This window comes from Lepidochelys olivacea (assembly GCF_965140295.1).
Source record: "Lepidochelys olivacea isolate rLepOli2 genome assembly, chromosome: 7".
NCBI lineage: Eukaryota > Metazoa > Chordata > Testudines > Cheloniidae > Lepidochelys > Lepidochelys olivacea.
The window spans coordinates 105,104,473-105,120,030 of record NC_140417.1 but is presented as its reverse complement, the minus strand read 5'-3'; the positions used below and the strand labels follow the sequence as shown (position 1 = coordinate 105,120,030).

Here is a 15,558-nt window from a genome sequence, read left to right as displayed (position 1 = left end):
GCATAGTGCATGACAACTCCAGCACTGAAGAGCCAAGATTCAGTACTGAAGCTGTTTTACAATGAGATACTTAAAGCTTCTCTGACGACAGTGGCTAGGGGTGAGGGGAATGGTTTTAAGCACATGGCTTTTCATGACCGAACATGGGAATTAATGAAATGGTTGGCTTTCGTGGATAAATCTGAACTTAACAGCAGTGTTCTGGGGACTGGTTCAAGTGTAGTCCCTGCTACGGCTGTTCGCCCTTCAGTCGCTTGGTCTATTCCAAGAATGGCTGCAGTGTGCCCAGAGTCAAGTATTTTTATGACAGGAAGCCTTCAGTTTAGGCTGGTTATAAGTGCCATCTCATTTGCTAGTTTAGTGGCTTTCATGACACCTCCGAACATAACCACAAGCTCTTCCTGAATTCATGCTTCTTCCTCGGTCACCAAGTGTCTCTTTGAACATTCATTACTACTACCCTAGTTCTCAGAAAGAGCGGTGCTGGTTTGTATGAAGTCCGGAAGGGAGTTGCATCGTCCCTTTGCTAGTACAGTTGTCTTTCCAGGGGAAGCTGCATTATTGAGTTGCTTCCTCAGACTGTGCACTAACAGGCCCTGTACCTTTATACTGAAATATTTTACACATATAAAGTGCATGCTGTTTGACCCTACAAGTGTCTAGCTGTTGTAGGAACTGTCTGAGGTTTCCACCAGCAACACACATGCCTTTCCCCCACTCCACCCTCCCATACACACACACAGAAGGGAGAGAAAGAAGAAAGGCTTTGCATTGTGCCTTAAAGATGTGCAAACACAGGCACTATCAGATGGTTGGTGGAAATGAATTCCCCAGTTCAGACCCTTCCACTGAGAATGCCTTGCTCCCAGCCCCCAGTTAACTCCAGCAACTGTTAGTCTGGTTTTCAAAAGTTTGGTTAAACTAGGTCACTTCCTTTCAGTGCTGCAAAGACTGTTAGAGCTGGCTGGAATCATGCACCGTGCAGGCAACAGCTGCACATCCTTCTCATTGCTTTGCTAATGCACCTCAATCCTGACCTTCAATACTCCTGCTATTCTAGTCCTATCCCCTTCTGATCAGTGCTTTACTCTTCTGATCAGTATTTTGCTCGTCCGATCAGAGCTATACTTAAGTGCTACTTATCTGTCAAAGGCTAAATGCCTTCTCCCTATGGCTAGTGGCAAGAATACATGCTATGCTCTCTATCACTATCTAAATACAGGGCAGGCTAATGAGGCGTTTCCTCCACTATATGGTGTATGGAGGAACCAACTGTTGAGCAGCAATCAGTACTGCTCCTATTTCAATCCTGTGCAAAAATGCATTTTTAATCAGTGCATCAGTTGATTCAGGAACATTAGCCTTCTTCATCCTTTCACTGACCTACTTTATTTTGAGGAAATCAAAGAAGTCAGCACTCCTATATCAAGGTCACAGGCGTATGGCACGAGAGTTACAGTCCAAATCAAATTCCAGCTCCTTTTTAAGAGCACCAGAAAATCTTACCTGGATATACCATTTTAAATAGTATCTTTTCAACTTCAATAGAAAATACTAACTAAATTTTGGAGGCCTTAGAGAAAACATCAATATTTTTTTAACAGTGTGACCCTAAACAGCTCTAAAATGTCCTTCTGATTCCTAATACATAAACGAAGCATTTTTGCTTTAATTAGAACATGGTTGTAATCCATACTTTAGTTAAAATAATTCTACTTATAAACCTAATACAATCAAAAGATCAATCAGTCATTAGTTAATTAAGCCCACTGTAATTAACATTTGCAGAAAACTTTTAATTGCATGCATATCCTTTAGATAGGCCTTCACAGATGATAATGAGAGGGTTAAGGCTACGCTATCTTTATGCCACTTACTCATAAATCAGGTTATTACTATTGCTCCATAAGAGTCACAAGTTCATGATCAGTTGAACTCAGGTTGGTTAAGACACCTTCAAATGCAGCCTATACCAATATGATGTGGTAAAAAAAGTAGAATGCAGCTACGTGGCTAACATTTACAGCTGTCTGAGAGAGAAGGCTGCAAAGTAATAAAACTAATCATAATAAATATTTTGCACATATAGAACACTTTTTTTATCTGAGGAACTCAAATTGTTTTATAAAGATAAAAGTAATAATAATAAAATAAAAATAATTAGCCCTTGTGTCACACTTCTTATCAGTAGATCTCAAAGTGCTTTGCAAAGGAAGTCAGTATCATAATCCCCATTTTACAGATGGGGAAACTGAGGCCCAAAAGGGGATGTGTCTTGCCCTGTGTCACCCAGCAGACTAGTGACAGAGCCAGGATGAGTAGGTAAGATTATCCCTTTTTATTGACAGGAGAACTGGGTTACAGATGGGCTGGCTTTCATAGAGCAAGGTCAGTGGGTTCTGAAGTCCACCTCTACTTTTGCATGCCTATTTACTGCATGGATGTGTGTGAACAGAGGATTTGTTTGCACATATAGCCAACTACAGGAGGTGCCGACCTCGCGATCTCTGTTGTACAGATCCCTGATTTGGGCACCTACGTGCAACAAGTAGACATGCAAGTGGGGCCTCCACTTTTCAAATACCAGGCCCAGAGAGGGGAAGTGACTTGGCCAAAGTCACACCATAATTTTCCCTTTCCCCTGCCGGTCATAAAGCCCTTTAGCTACATGGATGATCAGCAACTCCTCTGTGACTAGGTGAATATGATTATCTCCCTTGCACATGTGGAGATACTGAATCCCAGAAAGATTAATGTGGTGTTTTACCTTCTCTATCCCTCCCACCTTTACAGTGCTGAACACTTGCTACGTAATTGGTTAGACTGAAGTATTTTCCTGGATGGGACTGCAGGATCCTCTTTAGAATCTCACCTAGAAGCATAGCAGCTTTGCTGCATTTGGCCTGGGGAGATATGCATGCTGGTTCCAAGATGGATGATAGAGGTCTAGGGCCAGGCTTAAACCCATTGGTATCTTCAGCTGTGCGCTCCCCATTTTCTGCTTACATCCCTCTCTGGTGCCTCTTCCTCAGTTGTGCCCTGCAGGCCATGTGAGCTCCCCACTTTCTGCTTACATCCCTCTCTGGTGCCTCTTCCTCAGTTGTGCCCTGTGAGTTCTTCATCCCCGTATCTTCTCCACAGCTAAAAGGAGCTGCCAATGTTTCCCTGAAATCCCCTTTCCCATTCCCCACTCCTCCTTGGTGTCGAAGCATAACCCACATTAGGAGAGCTTAGGCCTTTGTCCCCCCTTTAGTGGTTGGTCCAAATAACAGATGGATGAGTCTGCTACAGCTGCCAGCTAGGGGACTTAGTCCTTTAGCTCAAACACTGGAAGTTCATGAGTGTCTTGGGTTTAAACTGCATCAGCAGAACAAGTGGGGTTGATTACACTGTCATTTGCAAATAGGCAACCCCTGGCAACCCAGTCATCCGCAGCTTGCTTGTTGTTCCAGCTGTTGGGAACCAGGCTGGAGTGGCCAATGGTGGGAAAAAAAAATACAAGGAGCATAATTTGTTACTGTGATTGCACTTACAGTCACAAAAACTGTGAAAAAGTTATCGGAACATGCAGTTACCATGATCGTTGATAGCATGATATGTGCACTAGTGTATGTGCAGTTCTAAAAATCCACCCTTAAATGTTATGCGTAATGTCTTCCATCGCGTCAGTGGCAGACTGGATATAGTACTGTAGTACTGGTTGTTTTGTTGCAGTAGACTTTCCTTTTTAGCATTACAATAGAAGCCCTAAATGATTTTTTTTCAAAATTGTGTTTGTCTACAAATAACAATTACTAGGTCTTTATACGTGGTAACTGAGTAAAGATGCTTTTCCATCCCGATGAAAAATCTGCACCCTTCCCTAAAGGGTCAGAATTCTATTACTTTTTCCATATGTGGACTGCATAATTCACTGTAATTTCATTATCTTTGTGCACTCAGAGGTAAGCCACATGGCTCATCTGTAAGTGGAGAAGATAAGAGGCTCTACCAGCATGAATTTTTCCTAATAAGATTACACTATGATAATAGGCTACTAGAATAATTTAGCTGTTAATGATTTCGTTCTCTCTTGCTTTCAAATGATCAAGGGCAACATGCATTATAGGTGCAGAGGCATTTTTTAATTATGCAGTAGTAAGTGTATTTTTTATATCATGACCTTAATTATTCAAAGGGGTAATACTTGCTCAGTGTGACCATTTTCAAAAGTGTGTGGGTGCATGCGCACATACAAAGAGTCTGTCTACACTGCAGTTGGAGCCCCAAAGCTGGCCTGTGTCAGCTAACTCAGGCTTGCAGGACATGGGCTGCAGGGCTGTTTAACTGCAGTGCAGACTTCTGGCCTAGAGGACCCTCCCACCTCACAGTGTCCTAGAGCCCAGGCACCAGACGTATAGGCTCTTGGAGCTGCAGTGGCAACTTGGTTGTGGAGGAGGAGGGTTCCAACCACTTCACACCCACGTGGAGATCCCAAGACCACAGCCTATGGAGTTGGGCTGCAGGTTGAGACCAGGATTTGGTTTTTAAAGGTCAATCCAAGTCATTAGAATAGGGTTAAGTGCTTGCATGTACCCTCAGGAGCAGGATATTTCTAGCCTGTGGTTTCGAGGCCTTCTCTCCCTCTGGCATTAATTGCCGTAAAGGAGCGCTTTGGCTTAATAAGCACGTTCATCAGCTGCTCTTCTGGAATCCATTCAAGACTGAACTTTTATATAGGAACTGGCTTTTTATTCAGAATTTACAAGGTTTTATTCTTACAGCTAAATGAGATCCCAGAGGTCTTAAAAACCCAAATTAGATCCAACCTGAAAACAACTCTGGCTGCACACTCTCACATACTTTTTCAACAAATTAGGGGTCCTCTGCTAAATGTGATTTCAGAGGAGGCTTGGAAGGAATGCCCAGTTCTGTCTGTCTTCTTGGTCTTTCTTTGGGGTAGTTCCTGGTGCCTTTGCACTGGAAGGAATCATTACAATGAAAAAGGATTTAGCTTCACTTTTATGAATGGCCTAAACTATGATTAAGTGTGTTTTGTGTGGCCAGATTCTGATCCCCTTGTGTATGGTGAGTAGCGCTTTCCTCTACAGGTAGTCTCTGTGAAGTGAATAAGGTATCATTCAGGGTGAGTAAAGGGGTCAGAATCTCGCCTTTCACTACAGTTCTTCCACTGTAACTATTAATTTGCACAGGGTACTGCAAGAATCCTTCACTTCTGGGACAGGAAGCTTGATTCCAGTATGATCCAAATGGTAATATTGCAGTGCGCACACACACATATCCACACACGGTATTGTGTTATATTATATGGCTGACTGCTGCATGCTCCCCAGAGGTGGGTGCATTCCAGTAGTGCTGTATGTGTGTATATATTTAAATATTCAGTATAGATGAAATAACGTGTGTGGTAAAATACGTGTACTGAATGTGTTTCTCTGTGTGTGTCGGAATGCTAAAATACTTCCTTGAAATCAGGGGGAGTGTAGGATGCTAATGGGATGCAGGATTTGTCTCATTAGCAGTAAAATACTGCCTGAGGATTAAAACCTATTTTGAGATTGTGCTGCTTCTGGCAATATCGCAGGAAGTGTTGTACCCCTCAGGCATTATTTTACTGGTATTGCCTTACCAGCCCACTGAGAGCTATGTAAACACCAGCCCTGAAGTCGGGGTGGGGGAGAACCTGTTTCGGAGTTATCAGCCCCTCTCTCCGCTCCGCAAACAAAGCAGATGTTTCCAGACCAAAAAATCTATTGGAGAATTCAAATGTGGCTCAGCAGATTTTCCCCATAAAATTTAACTTTGGGCTTTGAACAAACACAACAATTTCCATCCCAGAGGAGAAACTTCTGAGAAAACAATGCGTGCCTCAGGCTAGGGGCTGAGCAGAGGCTGCCTGCCTCAGCCTGAACTCCATAGTAATCATTCTAGTGATCACCTCTTTGAGTGTTCTCTGAGCCACTCCCTGGAAAGCAAACATTTTAATTGAAGCCAGATTACTAGTCTTGGGCTTTTAAAATAGAACTGTTGCTAAAATGTCCGCTAGCCAATATCAAGGTTAATTTATGTAAAGATAGAAGAAACGTTTTTATATGGTAGCCAGATTTTATTGGAAAAGACAAAAATTATTAGGCCTTCCCTTAATCCTGATTAAACTGGCAGTTGGAAGATATTGATCAGTGTATTCTCAGCAAGCTATCTATCTCTAATTCACTCAGTAAACAAGTTCTGTACTCCAGGGTTACATTAAACCCTTGAACACCTGGGAATAGTCGAGGCTCAGTCCCATGGATTATACACCTGCGTTAAATACTGCTGTATCATAAAGGATCTGCCATAAGTGCCACCATCCTAGTCTGCCAGTTTTCCAGTCTACAAAAGATAGGTAATACAGAGAAGGAAGCATGATCCAGGCAGGAGCCTGGGTTCAATTCCCTGCTCTGTTGCAGACTCCCTGTGACCTTGGGTAATTCCCTTAGCCTCTTTGTGCCTCAGTTCCCCCTCTGTAAAAGAGGGGAATAGCACTGCTCTTTCTTACAGGGATGCTGTGTGGATAAATACCTTCAAGACTGTGAGGTGCTCAGTTCTATGGTGATAGGGGCCATATAAGTACAATAGATAGATATTGTCTGCAGTGCGAGTAAATAAATTAATGAGATGGTGCTAAGTCTTATTTAGCACGCTTTTTGGTACTTTAAAGTAAGTGCATTTCCAGTTTCTAGGCAGAACACAGAGTATTGGAATCTCTTTCTGCCCAAGTAGGTCAGTGATCCTAGGAAATTACCACACTTCCAGCTGCATAAGCAGCTAATAAACGTTAGATTTGAAACAGATCAGGCTGCTTTTCATATAATACTAGTAATAAAGGCTACATTTAGAAAGCCGTCCTGTGTACAGTAGTTTAGGTATGACTGATGTTAAAGCTTATTCAAAGCACTGCAGCTAAACTAAGAGCAATTTTTTAGTTGCAAATGTCACATGTTCAGGGCTTTGCCTCATAAATTTAAAAAGAAATCACTGGAGAGTAAATGCAAACTTTTAAATATATCTCTGTATTTAGTACTTGTAAATCAGAGAAGACACAAAACTTGCTCCAATACTCTCTACAGCAGGGGTAGGCAACCTATGGCACGCGTGCCGAAGGCGGCATGCAAGCTGATTTTCAGTGGTACTCACGCTGCCCGGGTCCTGGCCACCGATCCAGGGGGCTCTGCTGCCAGCCTGGGGTCCGGCTGCCGACCTGGGGCTCTGCAGCCACCCCCAGCTGTGGCCCACTGGCCCCAGCCTGGGGCAGTGAGGGATGCAGACAGGGGCAAGAGGGGGCACAGCTCAGCACCCCCACCTTAAAAATTGTTCCAGCGCCACTGTACTGGGATATTTTTAAGTCCTGATTTGCTGCTTACATCACTATCACACCACGTGGAACAGGGCACGGCATTTGACATTGAGATTAGAATGTACATGCAAGAACTGGAATCAGAATTTTCTGACAGATTTCAAAATTTCCAGTGATTTGGCCCAATGCTATCTTTTCTAATTAAACCTGAAAAGTTCAACAAAAGCGACTTGGATTTGTCTGTATTTCAGTGGATGGGTGCTGAAGATTTTGAAATGCAGCTCGTTCAGTTAAAAAGCTCAGAATTGTGGGCATCAAAGTTTGGAGATCTGCAGAGTGCACTTGAAGCTACTGACAGAGATCATGGGGCCTCTGTTCTGACCTGCTGGACATCCCTGCCAGTGAAATTTAACTGTTTGAAGAAAATTGCATTTGCAGTGCTTTCAGCATTTGGATCCACATACCTGTGTGAACAGATATTTTCACACATGAAATCTGTCCTCTGTCCCTCTTGGAGCCGGTTAACAACTGATCACTCAGAAGCTTGTGTGCAGCTTAAAGTATACAAATATGTGCCGGACATTGGAAAACTCAGCAAAGAAAAGCAAGGGCAAGGATCACACTAAACTGATAAGATCTGCATTTTAATTTAATTTTAAATGAAGCTTCTTAAACATTTTAAAAACCTTATTTACTTTACGTACAATAGTTTAGTTATATATTGTAGACTTATAGAAAGAGACCTTCTAAAAACATTAAAATGTATTACTGGCATGCGAAACCTTAAATTAGAGTGAATAAACGAAGACTCGGCACATCACTTCTGAAAGGTTGCCGACCCCTGCTCTATATGATCCCACTTATGTAGGGCAGGAAAACTGCCAGGGGAATGGCTAGAGAGACAAGGTGGGTGAAGTAATATCTTTCATTGGGGATATTGGCTGTTTACTGGGGAACGGCTGTTCTCTCAGAACTGGCAGTGAGGTAGGTCTAGTTGAGGGTTGAAGTAGAACACTCTGCCTTAGGCCTGGTCCACACCTAAAAATTAGGTTAATCTAGCTATTGCTCAGGCCTGTGAAACATTTCATGCCCTGTGCAACATAGGTAGGTCAGCCTAACCCTCATTGTAGGCGCAGCCAGATCGACTGAAGAATTCTTCCGTCAACCTTGCGACCACCTCTCAAGGAGGTGGGTTTACTATGGCAAAGGAAAAACACCTTCCCTCGTTGTAGTGTCGACACTACAGTGTCACAGAATTCTTCTGTTGACCTAGCTGTGTCTACAGTTGGGGTTAGGTCAAACTAAGTTTAAGTATAGACCAGGCCTCAGAGTCATGATCAACTTCTGCCTGAGCAGACTGTCTCTGTCTAGCCTAAGGTCTCAAACAGATTGCCCCCCCATCCCCCCAAAAAGTCTGCAGGACTCCCTGAGCAAAGCTCCCAGACTTTTTCTGCACATTATGTGACACGCTGTCACGTATTGCACTGTATAATCCTGAACATTAATAAGAAAACTAATTTATAGTTAGCTTTTGTTTGAGAGAAATCTAGAGCCACATCCAAAGCCTACTGAAGTCAAAGGAAAGCCTCCCATTGATTTCAATGGGCTTTGGATTAGGCCCCAGTTTTGCTGATGTTTAAGAATCCTGCCTGCCTGCATTACTGCTGGTGGTTTTCACACATTTTTCCCCTTGATGTGTACATTCTCTGGACAGATGGCTGGTGTGAAACATCCTAATGTGCCAGGCCCACCTGTTTTATCATGTTCTATCACTTAAAGTAATAAACTATAAAGCAATTTCCAGGCAGCAGAAAGGAGGAGGTGGCTCAGCTCTCCTGACGTCCCAGCTCAAGTGTTTTATTATCCTCACCGAACACATGTTCCATATTAGACACCATGCATTCTTAATGCAAACACTGCCAGGGTGTTTCCAAACAAAACAAATTGCTCTGCATTAGTCTTGCCTTAAATATTGATAAGGCCCTTGCATTTGGTGAAACCCGAGTTGTTGTTGTTGGGTTTTGTTTGTTTTTGTCTTCCCTGCCCAGGTTAGCATTGAGCAGGACTAAAAAATACTTGCTACTTTCTTCAGCCTTTGAAGAAGTAAGTAGTACAACTAAGAGTTGACCTGCATCAACTCAACTAAGCAGGGGAACAGCACTCTGGAAGGAGCCCTGTGTGTTGTGTAGCTTCTGATTTATGAGCCAAGTTGTTTGTAAGCAATATATCATTTGCTTTTCAAACCAGTCTTCAAAGGGTTGTGGGTTTTTTTGTTTGTTTGCTTGGAAAGGGTATTATTTTTACATTGCTGGACTTCCTGCCAGGATGATTACTTTGGCATTTTAGCCTTTTCACAGAGCAGTAAAGAGGGGGCTGGGTGACTCAAGGGACTGGTAATAGAATAATTTTAATAGTAGTAATAACCTTTGGTGCTTCTAGTGTCTCTCATGCAAGGATCTCAAACAGCTTTACAAGCAGAAGAGTGAAATTCACCCCTCTACAGAAGACCTATGCACCTCTGAAGTCCCATTTAAGCCCTCAAAATAGGCAGTAAGTGGTGTTTAGCACTTGTGACATCCCTCTGCTGGGGTACATTTCACCCATTAATGAAGGAACTCTCATGACCTCTGCATGAAGTAGTGTCAGCTCTGGATCTCATTCTTCCTTCTTCTTATGGCTAACTGGCTTTCCTGATGCCCTGATTAGATCTGAGCACGCGTGTATCGTATGTGTCATGTCAACCAGGACAGTTTAACACTCCTGCATTTGTATTTGTTTGCACCCACGCACACCCACTTGTAGGCTGACTCGTACTAATTTTTAGTAGAACGCAGGTTGCTCCATGTCCTGCACATCCCAGCATCTCACAGTTCACACAACTAACTTTCTCACGTGCATTCACATATGTGTTCATCACCCTCATGCTGACTCATGCAAACAGTTAACACTAGCGTGATTCATGACAGCACCCTCATTTAGTCCCTGCTGAGTGCAGCCAGAACTGGGGGGCACTGCAGAGGGGGTTGCCCCCAGTGAATGCTCCAGGAGAGGTACTGCTTCCTGTTCTGCAATCTCTCTCTCACAAGAGGTCTGAAGGCTCCCCTCCTGGGGAACTTTCACTACTGTAGTGACTTATGACATATCTAGTCCTATATTTGGCAGAAGTTCTTCGAGGGAAGTACAACTCCTGTAGTTCCAGTGCATTAAGCAATTTGTTACATTTCTAGAGCAAGTATCCTTTCTCCTCCCTGTCACTGAGACAGCATATTTCCTCCAGGTAATATTGTAATATCTAGCTCCCATATAATGTTTTTCAGTAGAAAGGAGGTCAGTATCCCCATTTTACAGATGGGAAAATTGAGGCACAGGGAAGCGAAGTGACTTGCCCAAGATCACCCGGCAGGCCAGTGGCAAACCCAGATCTCTTGAGTCTCAATCCAGTGCCTACCTACTAGGCTGCACTGCCTGCCCTCTCACTGCTTACCTCTTTCGAGTGTCTTGGGTATCACCAGATATTGTGATCCACATGGGGCAGATAGAGCGCAACCTTTTGGTGCATGCTGCAGTTCACACCTCTGTAGTCCTCACTGCAGCATGGTCAGTGCTGCTACTCTCAGCAACAGACAACGCTGCTTTTCAGTTCTAAGTCACTAGTTCAAATCCATGCTCATTCAGGCCCCGATCCTGCAAGCTGCTGAACATCTGCAGGGTGCTGAGCTCTGGGTGCTCAATAGCTGGCACGGCCAGGCCCCAACTCGGTAGTGACCAAACACACTTACTCTCTGTTGATCATTGAGTTTGGTGGAGTCAGACCATTTCCTGTGGATATGTGCCCCAGTCACAGAAACCACCGCTCTGCTGGCAAGGTTAAGATGCTAATACTGCCATTCCCCATGTTATATGATGCGTCTTCCGCAGACAATATTCAAGATACTTTAAATGGAGCTTTCTTAATGTTAGCTTTTAGTTGAAGGGTTAATCTATTTTATTGGCAAGCCACTTCATTTTCAACAATGCTATTTATTGACCACAGTGTTTTCCCACTTAGCCATATTCTGTCAAGTGGAATAAAAATGACCTTACTGAGTTTGTTATGACAGCGAGCCAGAACATATACCTCCACTTTAATGGTATATTGTCACTCATCGTCACCCTTAAAGTGTGCTGCCTTGCTGATTAACAAGATTTTAGGTGTTAATCCAAGTCAGATCTTGGCACCTCCTGCCATCTCCTTTGTGCTGATCTGGTGGCCTGAATATTCCTCTTGCTCTGTGCCCCATGTCCCTGGCTTCCCCAGCATGGAGGGTGTTCCAGGAGAAGGGGCTACGTAGCCAGAACATCTCTGCACTCTGGCGATGCAGAACAACTCCTAGTAGGCCCCAACTGCTCAGGCACACTTGAAAGAAAGAGAAGACTCCTGTGCTCTCGGTCACTAGGAGCTCTGCTTGTGAGGCATTAGTTATCTGCGAGGCTGGCATTCTGCTCCTACTTGACTAGGCTGAAGATCTCCCACATCCCTGTACCTTCTCCATCCTTTGGGCTGCAACTAGTGTTACCATACAGTTAGCACCTCCTCATTCAGTTAAACTGAATCCCTGTTGCAAGCCACATATGGAGAACACTCGAGTGCAAATAACTCTTCTACTCAAAAGCAAGAAGAACAGAAAACTCACCTGGCTTCACACTGGCAGATTCCTTTAGGGATGACTTCTTCTTTCTCCAGCTATGAGATGAGCCTTTCTTATAGGAGCACCATCTCGTTCTTACCCACTTCAGTATAGCAAACCTACCCTCTCTTCCATGGGTGCTGAGGGATATCTGGCTAAAGAACCCACAAAGAGAGGAGGAATGGGTTTGAAATAGTGAGCATCACTTGCCTGGAGAGTTCTTCAAGGCCTCATGATATTACATAATCCAGGGCTGGGCAGAGATGGAAGGGGGTCAGAAAATCATCTGTTGCACAGAACCTCTGGTCCTGCTACCCCACTCCAGCTTCACCAGGGAGGGGAGGGGACGGTCATAAAAACTATTTGAGCCACCAGACTAGAGCAGCCTCCATGAAGCAGCCCCATCCCACTGTACAGCCAGTGGGGAATAGTCTTCATCCTCGGTGCACAGCCAACATACTCGAGCAGACCACTAGATTTATGTTTCTAAGCATGCAGTTCACAACAACCAGACATTACAAGGCACTGAATCAGGAGGGTCTATTTCATGTTAAACTGAGTTTCGGTATCCTCCAAGTTCACTGTAAGCAGACTCTCTTGCATTTGTTTTCCATATTTGGTGCGTCATTTAGACAGACCAATGAATAGGCAGATTGGCGGGTATTATTAAATGCTGCAGCCTGATCTGTGTGAGATTATTTTTCTCTGGCTCTTTTGATTCCTAAGAGCATGTGCCAGAGGCCCCTCATTGTTCAGTTATTTATTTACAGCATCTTCTCAACTCTGATGGAGAATCTGTTTCTACATCTCATGGAACTGGAGACCTGGAATGTTTCTTGCACCAATTGGTGGGTTCGTTGATAGTGAAAGAGACCTAACACTACTGAGGGTAGAAGGTGAATTATGGCGAATGATTCTGTTAGATAATAAATAGGCAGCTACATCTGTTTCATAAGTCAGTGCATTATTTCTGTTTGCTGTACTCTTTTGTAACATAATTGACACTACTGATCTCCATTCTGCCTTGGGCAACACATGTTTCATAGCAATTAACAGAAAGCAGCCTTGTCTTTGTTGTATATACTGTGCATGCTTTACCCCCTTTCTCTTCCTCCAGACTCTGTGTGACTGATGTAAGGACAGAGAATGTTCAGCAGAAAGGACTATTCAAAATGTAGCCCAGATGATGATGGTGAATAATTTATTTTAACTGAAAGCTTGAACATTAGCTGAAGTTAAGACACAGTTTTAACTCTTTACAAGGTAGTCATTTGTGGTGATTCATTTATTAAGACAACTAAAGCAGTGGTCTGTCTGAGCAGCCAGCAGATATCCACTAGCAGCAAAACTGACCATCTACAGAATAATAATCCTAACACTTCATAGCAATATTCTGAATTACTACTGAGCTATGATAATGATGTCCAAGTGGGACAAAGGTAAATTTTGATCTAAAATGAGCAACATAGTTAGATAAAAATATTTAGCACTTATGTAGCAATTTTCATTCATAAATCCCTAAGTGCTTTACAAAGTCAAGTAGTATCTCATTTGACACTCTGTGAAACTGAGTTATAGAATAGCTGATTTGTACCCAGTCACAGTCAGTCAGTAGTAGAGACAGGGGTAAAAAACAAATCTTCTGACTCTAAGTCTAGTACTCTATCCACTGGGCTGCCCTGTCTGTGTCAATATAGTGGTTAGATGCCAATCGTAGGCCGATCATGTCAGGGACAGTTTGATGACCGTTCTGACTTCCCCTTTCCATACACCTTTAAATTAAACTTTTTGTGACAGAAGAGGATAAGATACACTCAAATGCAAACAAACAAATCTGCATTGAATCTGGCGGTAGTGCAGGAAAGAGTAAGCTTTCAGGTATAGCCCAGAGTCTAAGGCTTTGTCAGTTTTATTCTTGGCAGCAGTGTTAAAAATGTCAAGACCATTTTTGTGATGATTATCTAAGACCCCTTTTCCTTCCTGCTTTGTTTATATAAGAAACATATACACACAGGACTAAATTCTGCTTTCAGCTGCAATGGTTAAGTTCTCACAGAAGTCAAAGGGAATTCCTCCCAAGTAGCAGAAATCAGAATTTGGCCTATATACTGTGCACTGTAGACAAATATGCTAATTTCATTGTTGTATCCATACCGCACGGTCCCTGAATTATTATTGCTCTTTCCTTTTATTGCAGTGGTTCTTACAGGCCCCAACCAAAATTGTTAGGCACTGTACGTGAAGAACTTAAAATCTAAATAGATAAACAAACAAAGTGTGAGAGAAAAGAATCATCTGTTGTCCCTGTTTTACAGATGGGGACCTGACACTGTTGAAGTCAGTGCTAAAACTCCCAGTGTCTTCAATAGGACAAGGAGTTCATCCAGAGAGATTAAGTAACTTGCCCAAAGTCACACAGGGGCAGAGGCAGCCCTTTGTTTCCCTGGATTGGTCTCTGTGTATCTGTCAAAACCTGAGGATCCCACCAATTCTACCTGCTTCATACCATTATTCTCAAGGCCAAATGTCACAGCAACACTCTTCTTGTCTTCTGACTGGAGGAGTCTCCACTGGAACTCACCATAGCTAGCTTCTCAAGCTACTAGAGTAGCTTCTGTTCAAAGTTGTGAGGTGCTACCTTCCCCACAGGACTGAGCATGTTCTTGCGTCAGTGCTCCCTGCCCACAATGGCCTGGGGAGATATAGCAAACTTTTTTTAAAAAAGCAAACTGTTAACCGGATGGAGTGTCCCCTAGTGGATTCCAATGCCAGTCTCCTTGTCCAGCCAGTCCCAGTCTCTTCCCCTGCCCCAACTCCATGAGCAGTTGCAGTATTTCCCCCACAGCTGGCTCCTGCTCACTCCCACGAACCCACCTTCATTTCCCTCAGTGGCTTCCAGTCCCTGTCTTCTTGCCTATCAGTCCCAGCCTTCCTTCCCCACCCCTGCTTTCCAGTCTCGGTCTCCTTGACCAGTCAGTCACCGCCATTCCTCCCAACCAGCTTCCAGTCCCAGGCTCTTTGACCAGTCAGCTCCCAGTGTCCTGCTACTCCCAGTCAAGTTTCTCTACCCCCACACTCCAATCCCAGTTTCACTAGGCTTTTTCTCCCAATCTTCTCCTTTCCCTCCCTCCTGATCTGTCTCTTGTCCCCTCTGCTTTCAAATCAGATGTCTTGTTCTTGTATGCTGCCTGGGTGTTTGCCTGGGGGGCAGGTCATTGAGAGCACAGGAGAGACAGGCTCAGTTTCTGTGCACAGCCCCAGCCTGGCCCACAATAGCCAGTACAGGGAAAGTCCAGCTTCCCCCTTTTAGCCCTGGACTGGAGCCTAGTGCATGTTCAGTCTGGTCAGCACTAGGATCTGTGAGGGGATGGAGCCTCAATTATGACAGAATCTTGGGAGATTTTAGATTTAGATTTTAGATTTTAGCTGCTAAACTGTAAGTCTCTTCTGAGCATGTGCAAACTGAGATTTTTTTCAATGGCTTATAATTTGGCTAAATTTGGATGGATTTTTACAGGAACAGCAAAAGATACATCCCTAAAATAAAGAAACATC

The 15,558-nt window shown here is 43.6% G+C and overlaps 1 protein-coding gene across 1 annotated transcript in view; it reads left to right on the top strand.

The window, feature by feature from the left end:
- Positions 1 to 15,558, top strand: part of LHPP (phospholysine phosphohistidine inorganic pyrophosphate phosphatase) — a 167,651-nt gene that overhangs the window by 106,582 nt on the left and 45,511 nt on the right. The window lies entirely within an intron of this gene.